This window comes from Aquarana catesbeiana, linkage group LG06 (assembly GCF_042186555.1).
Source record: "Aquarana catesbeiana isolate 2022-GZ linkage group LG06, ASM4218655v1, whole genome shotgun sequence".
In the NCBI taxonomy this organism is placed as follows: domain Eukaryota; kingdom Metazoa; phylum Chordata; class Amphibia; order Anura; family Ranidae; genus Aquarana; species Aquarana catesbeiana.
This window is the reverse complement of record NC_133329.1, coordinates 203,406,611-203,422,155: the sequence shown is the minus strand read 5'-3', so window position 1 is coordinate 203,422,155 and position 15,545 is coordinate 203,406,611.

Below are 15,545 nucleotides of genomic sequence, written 5' to 3'. Positions count from 1 at the left end.
CATCTCTTTTTTTTTTTAAATGAGGAGGGGTGCTTTGCACCCCATACTCATTCATGTGGCAGGGGGCCAGTATCTGGGAGCCTACTTTCTTTATCGTACATCACGGGACACAGAGCCATAGTATTAACTATATGGGAATATAGGCACCTTTAGGGGATGGACACTGGTATACCTAATAAAGGAAGTTCACACCCTATATAACCCCTCCTCCCACCAGGTGTATCTCAGTTTTTTTGCCAGTGTCTAAGGTGTTGGTCACGAGTGAAAATGTGCTCTAAAGAGCGTCGCTGGAGGGATCCTTGCTGGATTTAAACAGCCTTCACAGACCGGATCCATCCAAAGTGCCACTGAGGCCAAAGTGGATGGTACCTGGGCCTTGTATACGAAGAACAAGGTTTTGCCTGTAACACCTCTCCGTGCAGGGCTGGACCCCGGGACCCAGGGTTTTTGGTCATGCTTACATTACCTAAAGTTTTTCCTGGCGGGGTGCTAATACACGTCCAAGGGAGTGGAACCCCGATACAAAGGGACCCTATCCTTGAAGGTTTGCTAACACAGCCCACTGTGATGAATGAAGTTTGGATCTGTCTGTCTTCAGCAGTATCCTACATTGAGGATAAGGTAAGGGAAGAAGCCTAGGAACTGTTAAAAGTCCACCTATGTTTTTTTCTTCCATGAGTGAAATGTTGTCATGCCTTAAAGTCTCCACTATAGGGAGTAAATGCACATACCTGGTACGTTGCTTCTCGGTCAGCTCAGTGTCCCAGCTAACAGCATGTGTGTGTGGTCTCAGCCAGCCAGGGGGGATTCCTGATCTAGAACAAAGTTTGCAACAGTATGTTCTTTTCCCCCCTGGGGCAACTAAGGGGCTGGGAGGTACAAAAGTAGTTTGTACTCCCCCCGTGCGGCAGCTTCCCTACGTTGATATTTTATGTCCCCACAGAAGCCCATAAACATCAAGCTTAATTCCCTGCCTCCCCAGCTTTCCCTTTTTCTCCCCTCTCACTGGGTCTGCACTGGCAGACCCAAATCCCATCCGTGCACTCATGTGGACTATTGGTAGTTTTAAACAAGAGGAGGGGCTGGTTAATGAGTGGAGGGGGCGTGGCTTAGGCACGGTGCCGCGTGCGGGACATAGCGTCCACAAGGAGCACACAGCGCAGGTGCTGGGGACGCAGAGCAGAGAAAAACAGACACTTCTCAGCTAGGAGCTGGAGAATATGGATGTCTGGAGCACAGGGGCACATGAGGCAATGCATACAGGCATTTCCAGTACAGGAAATACATTTTACTCAGCACCAAGATGAACTTTATTAGCAGCATTGTATTGCTAGACTTTTGCTCAGAAAGTAGTGCATTTACTTAGTGCCTCTGCTTTTGTGCTTAGCACTATGGCTCCCAAAAAAGACACCACAAAGACCTCAAAAAAGGTACCAAAGATTTCACCCCCAGGCACTGGGAACTCCAGTTCTGCCACCACACTGTCATCCTCTCCTGAAATACCAGATGTGTCAAGCCAGGATGAGTCATTGGAACCAATTGGCGGTGCAGCTGCTTCTCACATTTCAGCCCCTGTATACGTGATTGAAGATGCCTTTTCCTTCACCCTGCTGGGCCTAGAGGGAAGATTAGCGGCTTTAATTGCATCCTCCATCCAAAAGGATAGGAAGTGTGTTAGATTACCCTCCCCCACGTTAGACCCTTTACCAAGGGAACAGTGGGTAGAGGATGAGGTGTTACCCTCTGGCGATCAGGAAGAAAGACAAACTGATTACACCTCTGCAGAGGAAACAACGGTGGATGAACCTTTTTCAGCCTCGCAATCTGAGAAATTGCTGGTGCAATCTCTTATGGAGATGGTTCGCTCCACTTTCAAGCTACCCTTAACAAAGTCAGCTGAAAGTTCCGTTTCTTCTTTGGGTTATTTAAAACCTTCACAGCCTTTGCATGCATTTCCTGTCCATGCATTATTAGAACAGATTATTTATGCTGAATGGAATCACCCGGATAAGCATTTTCTCCCTCCAAAGAGATTCTCAGTTCTCTATCCCATGGAGGAGAAATTCACCAAAAGATGGATTGTACCAGCAGTTGACACTGCAATTTCCAGTGTGAATAAAAGTCTAACTTGTCCAGTAGACAATGCACAAACGCTTAAGGATCCAACAGGTAAAAGGTTTATATTCCTGTTAAAATCCTCTTTTTCCTTGGCAGGTGCGGTTACTCAGCCTGCAGTCGCTGCAATAGGCATCTGTCAATACCTAAAGGACCAGTTTAGACAGGCCCTTAAGGAGGTTCCTGTACAGCAAGAACTACCAAAGGCATTATGTTTTGCCATAGACGCCATTAAAGATTCTATTCACCAGGCACCCAGCCTTGCGCTTGTGCTAGTACACATTCATAGGATCCTGTGGTTAAAAAATTGGTCAGCTGAAGCACCATGCAAAAGGCTCCTGACCGGGTTTCCTTTTCATGGGGATCGGCTATTTGGGGATGATTTGGACAAATAAATCCAAAGGATTTCAAGTGGAAAAAGTACTCTTTTGCCAGTTAAGAGAAGGAATATACGTCCTTCATTTAAGCGGACTCTTTCTCCTGCGCCAGAGGCATCCACCTCTAGGCAGTGGCGATGGCCTCCACCATCAGAGTCTAGAGGAAAGCCTCAGGGTCAGGCCCAGACACAAAAGAAGTCCTGGGGGCAGAAACCTGCAAAACAGAATTCTAAAGCCTCATTATGAAGGGGCCCCCAGCTCGCCAGGGTGGGGGGAAGGCTTCTGCAGTTCTCAGAAGTCTGGCAAGAGGAAATTCAGGACAGATGGGTCATCGCCACGGTAACTCTAGGGTACAAGCTAGAGTTTGGGGAGTTTCCACCGTCTTGTTTTCTGAGGTCAAACGTTCCCAAAGATCCAGGGAAAAGGCAATGTCTGTTTCGAGCACTAGACCGATTACTGGCTCAGGGGGTAATCATACAAATCCCCACAGTAGAGCAAGGTTTGGGGTTTTATTCAAACCTCTTTACAGTACCAAAACTGAATGGAGATGTCATACCCATTCTAGATCTAAAAAATCTAAATCAGTTCCTGAAGAATCCGCTCTTTTTGCATGGAGTCGATCAGGTAGGTGGTTTCTATCCCACAAGGAGGAGAATTTCTGGTGTCTATCAACATCAGGGATACATATCTGCATGTACCTATATTTCCCGCTCACTAAAGCTTTCTGCAGTTCGAGGTAGAACAGCATCATTTTCAGTTTGTAGCCTTGCCCTTCGGGCTAGCTACAGCACTCTGGGTGTTTACAAAAGTTATGGATCCACCTCTAGCCAGGTTAAGGGCTCAAGGCATAACAGTCTTGGTGTACTTAGATGATCTATTGCTAATAGACAAGTCAGTGGCTCGTTTAGAGCAAAGCATGCATATTACAACCAAATACCTGGAAAATCTGGGGTGGATTCTCAACCTAGAGAAGTCTTCCTTAAAACCGCTAAAAAGGCTGGAGTACCTGGGTCTGATCACAGACACAGCCCAGGCAAAGATCAACTCCATAAGAGAGCTGGTGCAGATGGTCAGGTCGAAAGGAGATCCCTCCATTCGCATTTGCATGAGGTTGTTAGGGAAGATGGTGGCTTCATTCGAAGCGGTTCCCTATGCCCAGTTCCATTCGAGACTGTTGCAAAACAGTATCCTGTCTGCTAGGAACAAAACAGTTCAAGCTTTAGACTTGCCAATGTGGCTGTCCCAAAGCCTCAGCTGGTGGTTGGTAACCAAGAATCTGCTGAAAGGAAAATCATTCAGATCGGTTATCTGGAAGGTGGTAACGACAGATGCCAGCCTTTCAGGCTGGGGAGCAGTACTAAAAGGGACAGTGGTCAAGAGCCTGAAAGAACCTTGCCCATCAATATCCTAGAGATTCGGGCAGTGTGTCTGTCTCTGAAGGCCTGGACATTCAGGTTACGGGGTTGTCCTGTCAGGATCCAATCCGAAAATGCCACAGCTGTGGTTTACATCAATCACCAAGGGAACACCAAGAGTCTCGCAGCACAGAGGGAGGACCATATCCTAACTTGGGCAGAAAGGAATGTTCCGTGCCTATCAGTTTTCATTCCGGGAGTAGAAAATTGGCAGGAGGACTTCTTGAGCCGCCAGCAGTTGCTCCCGGGGAATGGTCTCTTCACCCCGACATTTTTCGGGCTATTTGCCAAAATCGGGGACTCCGGACGTAGATGTTCTGGTGTTCAGATTCAACACGAAGTTGGTCAACTTTGTGTCCAGGACAAGGGATACACTCGCATACGGAACAGATGCGTTGGTGACCCTGTGGGATCAGTTCTCACTGATTTATGCATTCCCCTCTATTCAGTTGCTGCCACGACTTCTTTGCAGGATCAAGCTAGAAAGAAAGCCGGTAATTCTGGTAGCCCCAGAATGTCCCAGAAGGTCCTGGTATGCAGAAAACGTAAAGATGGCGGTGGAGGATCCATGGTTCCTTCCACTATGGCCAGACCTACTCTCACAGGGGCCGATATTCCATCCTTCCTTACAAACTCTAAATTTAATTGCTTGGCTATTGAAGCCCACATTCTGAAGAAACGTGGGCTTTCCGGGTCAGTTATCTCTATCTTTATTAATGCAAGGAAGCCAGCTTCCAGAACTATATATTATAAAGTCTGGAGGGCTTATGTTTCCTGGTGCGAGTCCAAGGGTTTGCACCCTCAGAAGTATAACATAGGCAGAATTCTTGCTTTTCTACAAGTAGGGGTAAGGATGAAGCTGGCCTTGAGTACTATTAAGGGCCAAGTTATTTCAAAGACCGCTTGCTTCGCATTCTTTGGTCTGGGTTTTTATGCAAGGGGTAATGCGGCTTAATCTGTCAGTGAGACCTTCTTTGAATGAACAAAATTCCAGGGATGGGGAGAAAGCAGGAAAGAAGCCCAAAGAGCTGGAAAAGGTTTCGTCAGGGAGGAACACCCAAATAACATATTCAGCAATTCTTTATTAGAAAATTACAAAAAGAAAAAATTGCACCCACACTAAATATAATGAGGTATCTCACTACCTCCACTGTAAATTTAAAATTAATGACAACGTTGTCATGAACAGGTGATCTCCACGGACAACACCCCTCAATCATACACACTTTCATCCACCATATGAAGCTCATACTAGAAACTGGAAATAAATACAATAATTTGCTGTAATAAATTAAATAAAGGTCAACAGTTCATAGAAGGCAAGATGGTAAATGTCCCAGCTAATGTAGAACCTGCCCTGACACTAAACATCAAGGGGAGCAGATAAGGAGATAAACAGGGGGCTGCAGGAGTAGTCCTGAATGAAGGTGGAGGTCCCCTGATAAGAGAGCAATTAAGGACAATGAATGAACCTATTGCCACAGCACTATTTAGTATAGAGATCTGTTTGATGAAAGATAGCAAGTGAGTGAGGGGGGTAAAACACCCTTCCTCTATAGTGATCTGTGTGTAGAGGCTTCAATGGAAGTAACCTTCATTAGTAAAACGGAAGCACATGCTCACAGGTGCAGAGATAGGCATATGTTATACACCCACAGTCTAGTATCCTTGTGAAGGCTTCAAATCAGGATAACAAAAGCAATCCAGTGTAAAGGGGCTTACTGGTCCGTGCATGGCTGTGTAGCGGTTTCCACAGGACCAGACCCGCTCCACTCACAAGCAAATTCACTCACCAGCCATGCAGCACCAAAGGTATAACCACTCAGGAGAGGTCTCAGGAAGGCTCTAAGCAGACGTTTGCCGGTCCTTGTGATTGTAGTCAGCGATGGTGCAGGGACCGGACTATTCATCTGACAGGCAAAGCCGCACACTGACCTGGTAACACTGACAAGGGAGTTCACGTGATGGAATTCCAAGCGGAGGCTTCGGTTCACATCCACTATGCATTAAAACTCAGGTGTGCGTAAGAACTGGTTGATCCCAAATATGTTGAGTGCCTCCTAGAGAGTCAGTGGACACAAAGTAAATCTCTCCTGAAAAGTTAGTTAGTGGACACAAAATAAGTTCACATTATGGAAGTAGTTCATCCATGAGAGTGCTGGCTGTTTAGGCTGTTTAGGCTGCAGGCATCAATAGGCAATGTGGTTTGCCCATGCTCTCATGCTCCCAGGGCAGGAATGGTGGGAGGTGAAGGGGTGAAGAGTCCTTAGTGAACACTGTAAAAAAACAGGGGCGTCTAGCTGATGCGTTTCTATCAGCAAGCAAAATTCATCAGTTGAATGCTGAATATGAGTCCACTAAATAGTAGATCAATTGACCTGATTGGCTACAGCAAACTCCATTGAGACTGCCCACACATGTCAGTTAACCCCAAAAACTCAAAAGCACTGAGGAAACATTCATTGTATATACAAAGAGATCTGGTATATCTTAACCGATGGCCTAGAGACAAGATAATCATGAGAATAAATGATCATATGGAGAATAGTATAAAGAAGCAAAGAAAAAAGGAAAACAGAACACTAAGACAATTGGTATAAAATTTACTATTAAAGAAAAATAGACGAAGACACAAAGGAAGGGGGGGGGGAGAAAGAGGGGAGAGAGGGGAGAGGAGGGGTGGAAAACAAGGGGGAAAAAAAAAAGAGAGGGGGGAGGGGGCGGAAGAAGGGAAGGGGGGGGGGGAAAGGGGAGAGGAGAAGGAAAGGGAGAGAAGGGAGGGGAGAAAGGCCCTTCAGCCTTCTGGCTTAAACAATGAATGTAATCTATCAGTGTTTTTAGACTCATGACATTTTTCGGGGTCTACTTGTATCCACACCGATATTTCTCATTCAAATCTCTCATCTCTCTGTGCTGCTGAACCTTTGTTTGTGTCCACTAACTAACTTTCCAGGAGACATTTACTTTGTGTCCACTGACTCTCTAGGAGGCACTCAACCTATTTGGGATCGTCCAGTTCTCACACACACCTGAGCTTTAATGCATAGTGGATGTGAACCGAAGCCTCCGATTGGAATTCCATCACGTGAACTGCCTTATCAGTGTTACCAGGTCAGTGTGCGGCTTTGCCTGTCAGCTGAATAGTCCGGTCCCTGCACCATCGCTGACTACAATCACAAGGACTGGCAAACGTCTGCTGAGACTCTCTCCTAAGTGGTCCTACCTTCTGTGCTGCATGGCCGGTAAGTGAATTTGCTTGTGAGTGGAGCGGGTCTGGTCCTGTGGAAACCGCTAAACAGCCGTGTCCGGACCAGTAAGCCCCTTTACACTGGATTGCTTTTGTTATCCTGATTTGAAGCCTTTACAAGGATACTGGACTGTGGGTGTATAACATATGCCTATCTGTGAACCTGTGAGCATGTGCTTCAGTTTTACTAATGAAGGTTACTTCCATTGAAGCCTCTACACACAGATCACTATAGAGGAAGAATGTTTTACCCCCTCACTCACCTGCTATCTTTCATCAATGGTGTCAGTCAATCACCATGGTGATCACCTGTTCATGAAAACGTTGTCATTAATTTTAAATTTACAGTGGAGGTAGTGTGATACCTCATTATATTTAGTGTGGGTGCAATTTTTTGTTTTTGTTTTTGTAATTTTCTAATAAAGAATTGTTGAATATATTATTTGGGTGTTCCATCCTGACAAATCCTTTTCCAGCCCTTTGGGCTCCTTTCCTGCTTTCTCCCCGTCCCTGGAATTTTGTTTATACTTGTTTTTGATTCAGAGGAACTTGCCTTATTAGCCTTATTATTATGATTTAACTATTTGGGCTATACGCAACTGACCTCTATCTCTGGGTGGGTTGAGTGTGTTATTATTTTTACTTCTGCTTAGATACTTTTACACTCCCCTTCCCTTGGGTTATTCTTACAGATGGTACCTCCTTGACGATTTTAGCCAGTTTTCTCTATAAGACCTTCTTTGAAGGGACTTGAACTTAGTTTTGTCAGTGTTACAAAAACAGCCATTTGAACCGATACAACATATTCCCTTAGTCCTTCTGACAAGGAAGTTGGTGTTCTTGGTTGCTATATCCTCAGCAAGGAGGGTTTTTGAATTGGCTGCTCTTTCTTGTAAAGAGCCATATTTGATTGTTCACGAGGACAGGGTCGTGTTGCATCCTCATCCAAGTTTTCTCCCTAAAGTCTCGGGTTTTCACCTGAACCAAGATATTGTCCTGCCATCGTTTTTTCCAAAACCATGTTCTAGGGAAGAGAAGTCACTACATTGTCTTGATGTGGTGAGAGCGGTCAAGGTCTATTTAAAGAAGACTGCTCAGATCTGGAAGACTGATGTCTTGTTTGTGCTGCCAGAAGGTCCTAGGAAAGGACAGGCAGCATAGAAATCCACTGTCGCTAAGTGGATTCGGCAAGTTATAATTCAGGCTTTTGATTTAAGGGGTAAGATTCCACCTTTTCAAGAGCCAGAGCAGTTAGTGCTTCTTGGGCAGTGTGTCACCAGGCCTCTACCAGAGCAGTTAGTGCTTCTTGGGCAGTGCGTCACCAGGCCTCCATGGCTCAGATTTGCAAGGCCGCAAGTTGGTCTTTAGTACATACATTCACCAGGTGGATGAAAGAAGGCATGAGGATAGTGCCTTTGGGCGCAGTGTGCTGCAGGCAGCAGTATAGGTCCTCAAGTCTGGGGTGCCCTATGGGTTGTGTCTCCCTCCCCTCAAATAGCATTGCTATGGGACGTCCCATATAGTTAAAACTGTGGCTCTATGTCCCGTGATGTACGATAAAGAAAATAGGATTTTTATAACAGCTTACCTGTAAAATCCTTTTCTTAGAGTACATCACGGGACTCAGAGGTCCGTCCCCTCTTTGCTACAAAAATCGAGATAACCTGGTAGGAGGAGGGGTTATATAGGGTGTGAACATCCTGTATTGGGTATACCAGTGTCTATCACCTGAAGGTGCCTATATACCCATATAGTTAATACTATGGCTCTGTGTCCCGTGATGTACTCCAAGAAAAGGATTTTAAAGCTAAGCTGTTATAAAAATCCTATTTTTAATAAATGGTGGTTTTTAGATTACAATAAACAGACTTGAGCACTTGGGGGATTAACTCAGGAAATTCTAAAATAGGTTGACATCTTAAAGTTCATTGAAGTTCATTCCAATTAATTATATTACTCTTTAGGTTCTAATAAATTAAATATAACCTATTCATATTTTTTTTTAATGGACTGGGCAGCATGTGCATACTGTAAACTCATTATTCTTAAACTGTGGAGATTTTTAGAGTTCACTGTGATGTTGACATATAAACAAATGCATTTATACAACAACAGGCAGTGCCTCTCCTCTATCATTTCCTGTGTGATGCTGGAAATTATCTGCGGGTGGACAGGACGCCCCAAGCACGCTCTATTTCTTATGCCTTTTGCACCACTGGCCATACCACACTTTCTGTGCAACTTGTTGGTTGACACAGTTTCACATGAGGTAACTGTCTTGGTATTTTTGGACCTTTTCTTGCTGTGCACAATTCCTTGCTGGTCTTTTTACTTCCTTGGCTGTTATATATATGACTGCCATATATTTTCTACCCCCAGACTCATTTATCTGGATATGGCTCCACGGTTCTTAATGGCAAACCTTTATCATCTCTCACTTACTAAGTATTTACCCAATACATTGGTAACTGGAATGTGCTGCTATTATGTTTTTTGGGTTGTATATATATGAATTACCTGGATTATGTAATTGTATTGTAGCGCTTACCCCCGAAGGAGCAGCTGATTAATTATTATATCCGTAATTCACGTTTACCACCTGACCCATCGCAGCCCATAAAATCAGAAACAGTCCATATTGCATTTTTCTTTTGCTTTATTAAGTAACATGAACTGGGATAGGAGAAGGGTTTCTTTTGAGATGCTCTTTTGTTGCTTTAACATCTTTTCACTGCCTCTCATACAAGGACCTGGAATCATTGCGGATAATAAGAAATCACTTTATGTGATTTCTTCAATCAGGGAAGATGGAAGTAGATTTGATAGAGAATAATCGATAAAGAGTCACTCTGAATAACTTCTTCATCTGCAGAACTTTTCAAGAACAGTCTGTGTCTCTATATGTGTGCTTGCAGCTTTACCGCTACCTTTTTACCACTACTTCCCATCTGCATGGTACTTCCAAGATGAGCTAAAGAAAAGTCACTCTGAATAACTCCTCCCGCTTGACTGATTGGAATCCCGGGGCATTGCTGAACCCAAAGTCACAGGCCATCACTGCCTGTCTCACCGACTTGCGCACCAACATCCCTCAGCCTCTGGCAGTACCCTTCCCTTGGGCTTTCACTCACGTGATCAATAGTCCATGTGCCACTTATAAACGATCGATCGCCCAGTTTCCTTCCGCTTTGTTGCTACTTCTTCCGCAATGATTCTTTGCTCCCTTGCCGCTTTTCTGGCACTCTCCCCTCCCCGCAGGGGCAGCCAACGATACCAGTGACTACATGCTGTATGGTGTCATCTACTCCTCTATGGATGCCGGTTCCCCACCCTCCTCGCAGGGGGGGCTCCGTTGGCTCCCCGGAGGGGGGGCCTCTCCCCTCTGGGAAGCAGGCTGGGCTTCTCCGAGCTCGAACAGGAAACTACTCACTGACCATGTGACCCGGCTTTTATATGAGAGTCCCAGGGCATTACTAAACAAATGAATGATTGGCCGAGACTCGCATACAAACCACCTGCCACTCAAATCCCAAATGAACAAACAGGCCTGCTGTAATGGTACAAGCCTGCCTACATTTACCTGAAACTATAACCTAGCAAAAAAAGTCACATACTTAAAAGTAGCTGCCCGCTACAGTATTCTTTAATTTTATGTGTTCATGAACTGTACTTTCAAAGCTAATACATATATGTGAATGTTGAATAATGTATGACATACTGAGTGCGGTTCTATACCCTCTTTATGTTAATAAACTCATTAAGTCCTTATGTATGTATTGCCCTGTTCAATTGCCATTTGCTGCATATAAAGTTCCAACTTCCTCTCTACTTTTGAGGGAGCAAAAGGTGTCAGAGGTTTGGTGACATGAAAAATTGTTGTCACTTAGTGTCAAGACTAGACAAGGCATTGCCTACATGACAATGCTTTGTCTTAAAATTATAGAACACACCTGGCCTTATCTGTAAAATAAGGCCAGTGCAACTGAGTTTTTAAAAGCTACTGATCTATCGCAGGTACATTTAAATTACAATGCAGAGAGAATTATGAAACAACACAAAATTTGAATAAAATTCAAACCCCACCCAAATCTCAATACTTGTAACAAATAAAGTAGAATGATTATACTTTTTCAGTATCTTAAATTCGTAGAAAAATGTTAAAATAACCACAACAGTAAACTAATATTAGCTGTGCTTTCATTAACTTTTGCAATCATATCACATGATTTCAAAATTAACAAATACATGTAAGCCCATAATGTCAAATGCAGAGACTCAAATCTGTCTGAAAACACCATTTTGCTTGACCTGCCTTACAGAATTTTTTTCACAATTGGATGTGCCTAATCAGACATCTCATTTTATACTCTGACTCATCTTTAGCCAATTTTTAACACAGTCTAGATGAGAAAAAAAGAAAAGCTGACTGAAGGCGTTTGTTAATGTCAACTAGAAGTTCTTAACCATTCTTATCTAGTCTCCCAGATGAAAGCCAGACATACATGAGTCTAAATTCAGCCGCTTCAGCAGGGACTGGCCAAATTTCCATGTATGGGCACCCTAATTATACACAAGTCAATTGATAGACCAGCCTGTCATGTTTTTCATGAACAATTAGTGCTGCCATCAACAGTAATCATTGTGTTCTGCCAGCAGGGAGGGATCCCCACATTCCCCACCAGTAGAACACAATAGCACTGCAGGAGGGATTTTCTCATGAACACTGTCTGTGTTGATGGGGGAATTGAACAATTAGTGGTAGAAGGAAAGAAAATTGCATAATAAATGGCCTGCTTAAGACTGGCACATTGAAGCCAACACTAAAAAGAATGTAAGATTGTTCCACATGGAAGATTATAGTAAGCAAAATCACTAATCATTAAGGATTAGGTTGTTCATTTATAATGATAAGGAAGAGGCCAGTTAAGAACAAGGTAAGGAGAAAGGATGGTGACTGTTCTATGGAAAAACAACATTGAATTAGCATGATGGTTTAGAGTCCTTTTTATCAATGAAAATTAATTGCTGCACTGTATTTTTCAACTATAGAACTACAAAAATTGTTTAGTTTTTCCTTTTAAACACAACTATACCAGTAACACAATGTAACACACTAATTCAGAGATTTGTTATAAAGTAAATTTGAATATTTGTTGCACTATGATCACTTTAATACTTGCCTGTGTGTCAAGAGCAATTTGATATTGAATGTAGTTACATAGTTAGTTTGGTTGAAAAAAAAAAAACACAAGTCTATCTAGTTCAACCAATATGAAGAATGACATTGTTAATGGAGCTAGTGATGAGGTGGAGTCTGTGTGGTTAATCAAAGGGATTAAACAAACAGTAAATTAATTGTGAGTGTATGCTATAGGCCCCTTAACATTAAGCATGAGTAAGAGACCCATCTTTCACAGTTTGAGATGGCAAGCAGGCAGGACAATGTTATAATTATGGGGGGACTTCAACTATCCTGATATTGATTGGACGGACAGAACTGCAGGCTCAATTAAGGATCATCATTTCTTGACAGTAATGCAGGATTATTTCTTGTATCAAATCTATGGAAGCTATGGAAGCCCCAACTAGATTAGACTAGACTTATTATAAACAACACAGAGCTGATTTCAAATGGGAAAGTAAGGGGTGAATTTAGGAAACAGTGATCACAGAGTAATTATGTTTGCCATAAATCATAGAAAAAGAAGAAATGAGGGCAGGACAAGAACACTAAATTTCAAAAGAGCCAACTTTACTGAACTGTGCTCCATTACTACATGTAACTGAATGGGATTATATTGTTGCAATAAAGAACACTGAATAAAGTGGGAATGCTTTAAGGACATATAAAACAACAGCATTTGTCAGTGCATTCTACTGGATAACAAATATAAAAGAGCATATGTTAAACCTGGGTAGCTAAATACTAAGGTAAAAAGGCATATTAATGAAGAAATAACTACCTTTTAAAGAAATATAAAGCTCACCATCAGCATTCCAAAACTACAAAGAATGAAATAAGAAATGCAAGCGTTCAATCCGGGTAGCTAAAATAGAGTGTGAGAGACACATTGAGGAGAGTGACAAAAAATCCCCAAATTTAAACAAAAATATATTAACAATAAATAGGTGAGACCTGAAAATATTGGCCCCATAAAAGATGATCAGGGTTGGTCCCAAGTGACAGGGACAAGCAACCGTATTAAATATAATCTTCTACTCTGTTTATACCAACAAAAAGAAGGTATATAAATAAACAAGACAGTAATGTTAATAACTGGTGTTCAGAAAAGTCCAGAGAAACATAATGTGAATAAGTCACTCAGATCACTCAGAACTCAAAGAACTTAGCCATGTTATGGCCAGACCATTATTCCTAATTTTTAAGGACAGCTTACTGGCTGGAATGGTATCAGCTGATTGTCCAAAAGCAAACAAGGTAACAATATTGAAAAAAGGGCCGAGAAATATATCTGAGATATGACATTGTCAGGGGCACACCCTCATATATGACAAAATATGTTGGGCTGAGCTTAGTGATCCTGGAATAAATTGGCTGCATGTGAGCTGGAAAAACTGAAGCAATGCATGGTGGTTTGGCTCTGTATTTCTCCGACAGCACTGTTATGTCAGTAATTTATGAAAGTGGTTTCTCCTTGTTTTAAATTTACACAGGTTGGACTGGATGGACTAGTGTCTTTATTCAACTTTACCAACTACGAAACCATGAAATGTGAATGCACTTTTGTTCAATTAAATAGTTTTAAGAGGTGAACACTAGGAGCCTCTCTCTCCCTGGATATTTTACCCTGGATGGTTTACCCAGATGGATAATTATTAAAGCTGTTCCTTGTGAGCCTAATGAAGTCATGCTGGTAATACACATTGGTTGAAGCATACTGGAAGGTTACCATTCCTATGTCCATTACTAAGTACCTTGCTGCATCCTGGTATGATAAAATGTGTGTTTTGACCTTTGCAAAGAGGGGCAAATCTTAAGATGAGCATTTACCCTCAAGGGGATGGTGGCAACCATTCAGCTGGAAGAGCACCTTTATTTTGGATATTTTGATTTTTTTTTACATATTGCACCATTTAGATTTTATAGTGCATTGTTTATTTCACATATTTTTCTGTTTATTTTAATACTTACACATTTGTGTATAATTATTACAATATTTACACGTTTGTTTCATTTTCTGGTGTTTTTATGTGTTGAATTGAGAATTCGGTAAGTGGTTTGAGCACAAAGGGAGGGATGTCCTTGAACTGGAGAGAATTCAAAGAAGCGCAGCAAAAATAATAAGGGGACTGGAGGACCTTAGTTATAAGGAATGACTACATAAATGAAACCGATGAAACCTAATTTACCTGGAGAAGGGGCGCTTAAAGGATAAGTTCACAGTAAAAAAAAATGCACATTTTTTGTAGATTAAAAAAAAATGGGCATTTAGTTTTTTTTTTGTTTTTTTGTTTGGGAGCCTGTAACTCATTGCACCCACGATCAGCAGATTGCAGGTGCTAAGTAGGGATGGGCTGAAATACCCCCCCTCCCAATTTGGTTCGCATCAGGATACCTCGAACAGGCAAAAAGTTGTAGTGAACATGCGAATCCTATTAAAGTCTATATGACACGAACATGAAAAATCAAAAGTTCTTATTTTAAAGGCTTATATGCAAGTTATTGCCATAAAAAAGTATATAGGACCTGGGTACTGCCCTGGGGGACAAGTATCAATGCAAAAAAAAGTTTTTCAAACAATAGTTTTTAAAGGAGCAGTGATTTTAATGATGCTTAAAGGGAAACAATAAAAATTAAATATTCCTTTAAATATCATGCCTGGGGGGGGTCTCCTTAGTCTTGCTGTAAAGTTGTGTATCTGTGTATAATGTGTAGAACATGCCTCAGCAATAATGACACTTCTAAAGGAAAAAATGTAATTTAAACTTGCTCATGGCTATAATGTATTGCCGGCAATATAGAAGAAAAAAAAAATGAAAAAATGGCATGCGGTTCCACCCAGTCCATACCAGACCGAGGTCCAAATAAAAAATTGGCGTGGGGTTCCCCCCAAAATCCATACCAGACCCTTATCTGAGTATGCAGTCTGGCAGGTCAGGAAAAGGGGGGATGAGTGAGTGCCCCCCCTCCTGAATTATAACAGGCCACATGCCCTTAACATGGTGGGTGGGTGCTTTGGGGCAGGGAGGGCTCTGCGTCCCCCACCCCAAAGCATCTTGTCCCCAATGTTGATGGGGACAAGGGCCTCTTCCTGACAACCCTGGCCAGCGGTTGTCAGGGTCTGCAGGCGGGAGGCTTATCGGACTCTGGAAGCCTCCTTTGACAAGGGTGCCCCCTGATCCCGGCCCCCCTATGTACATTGTACCCCT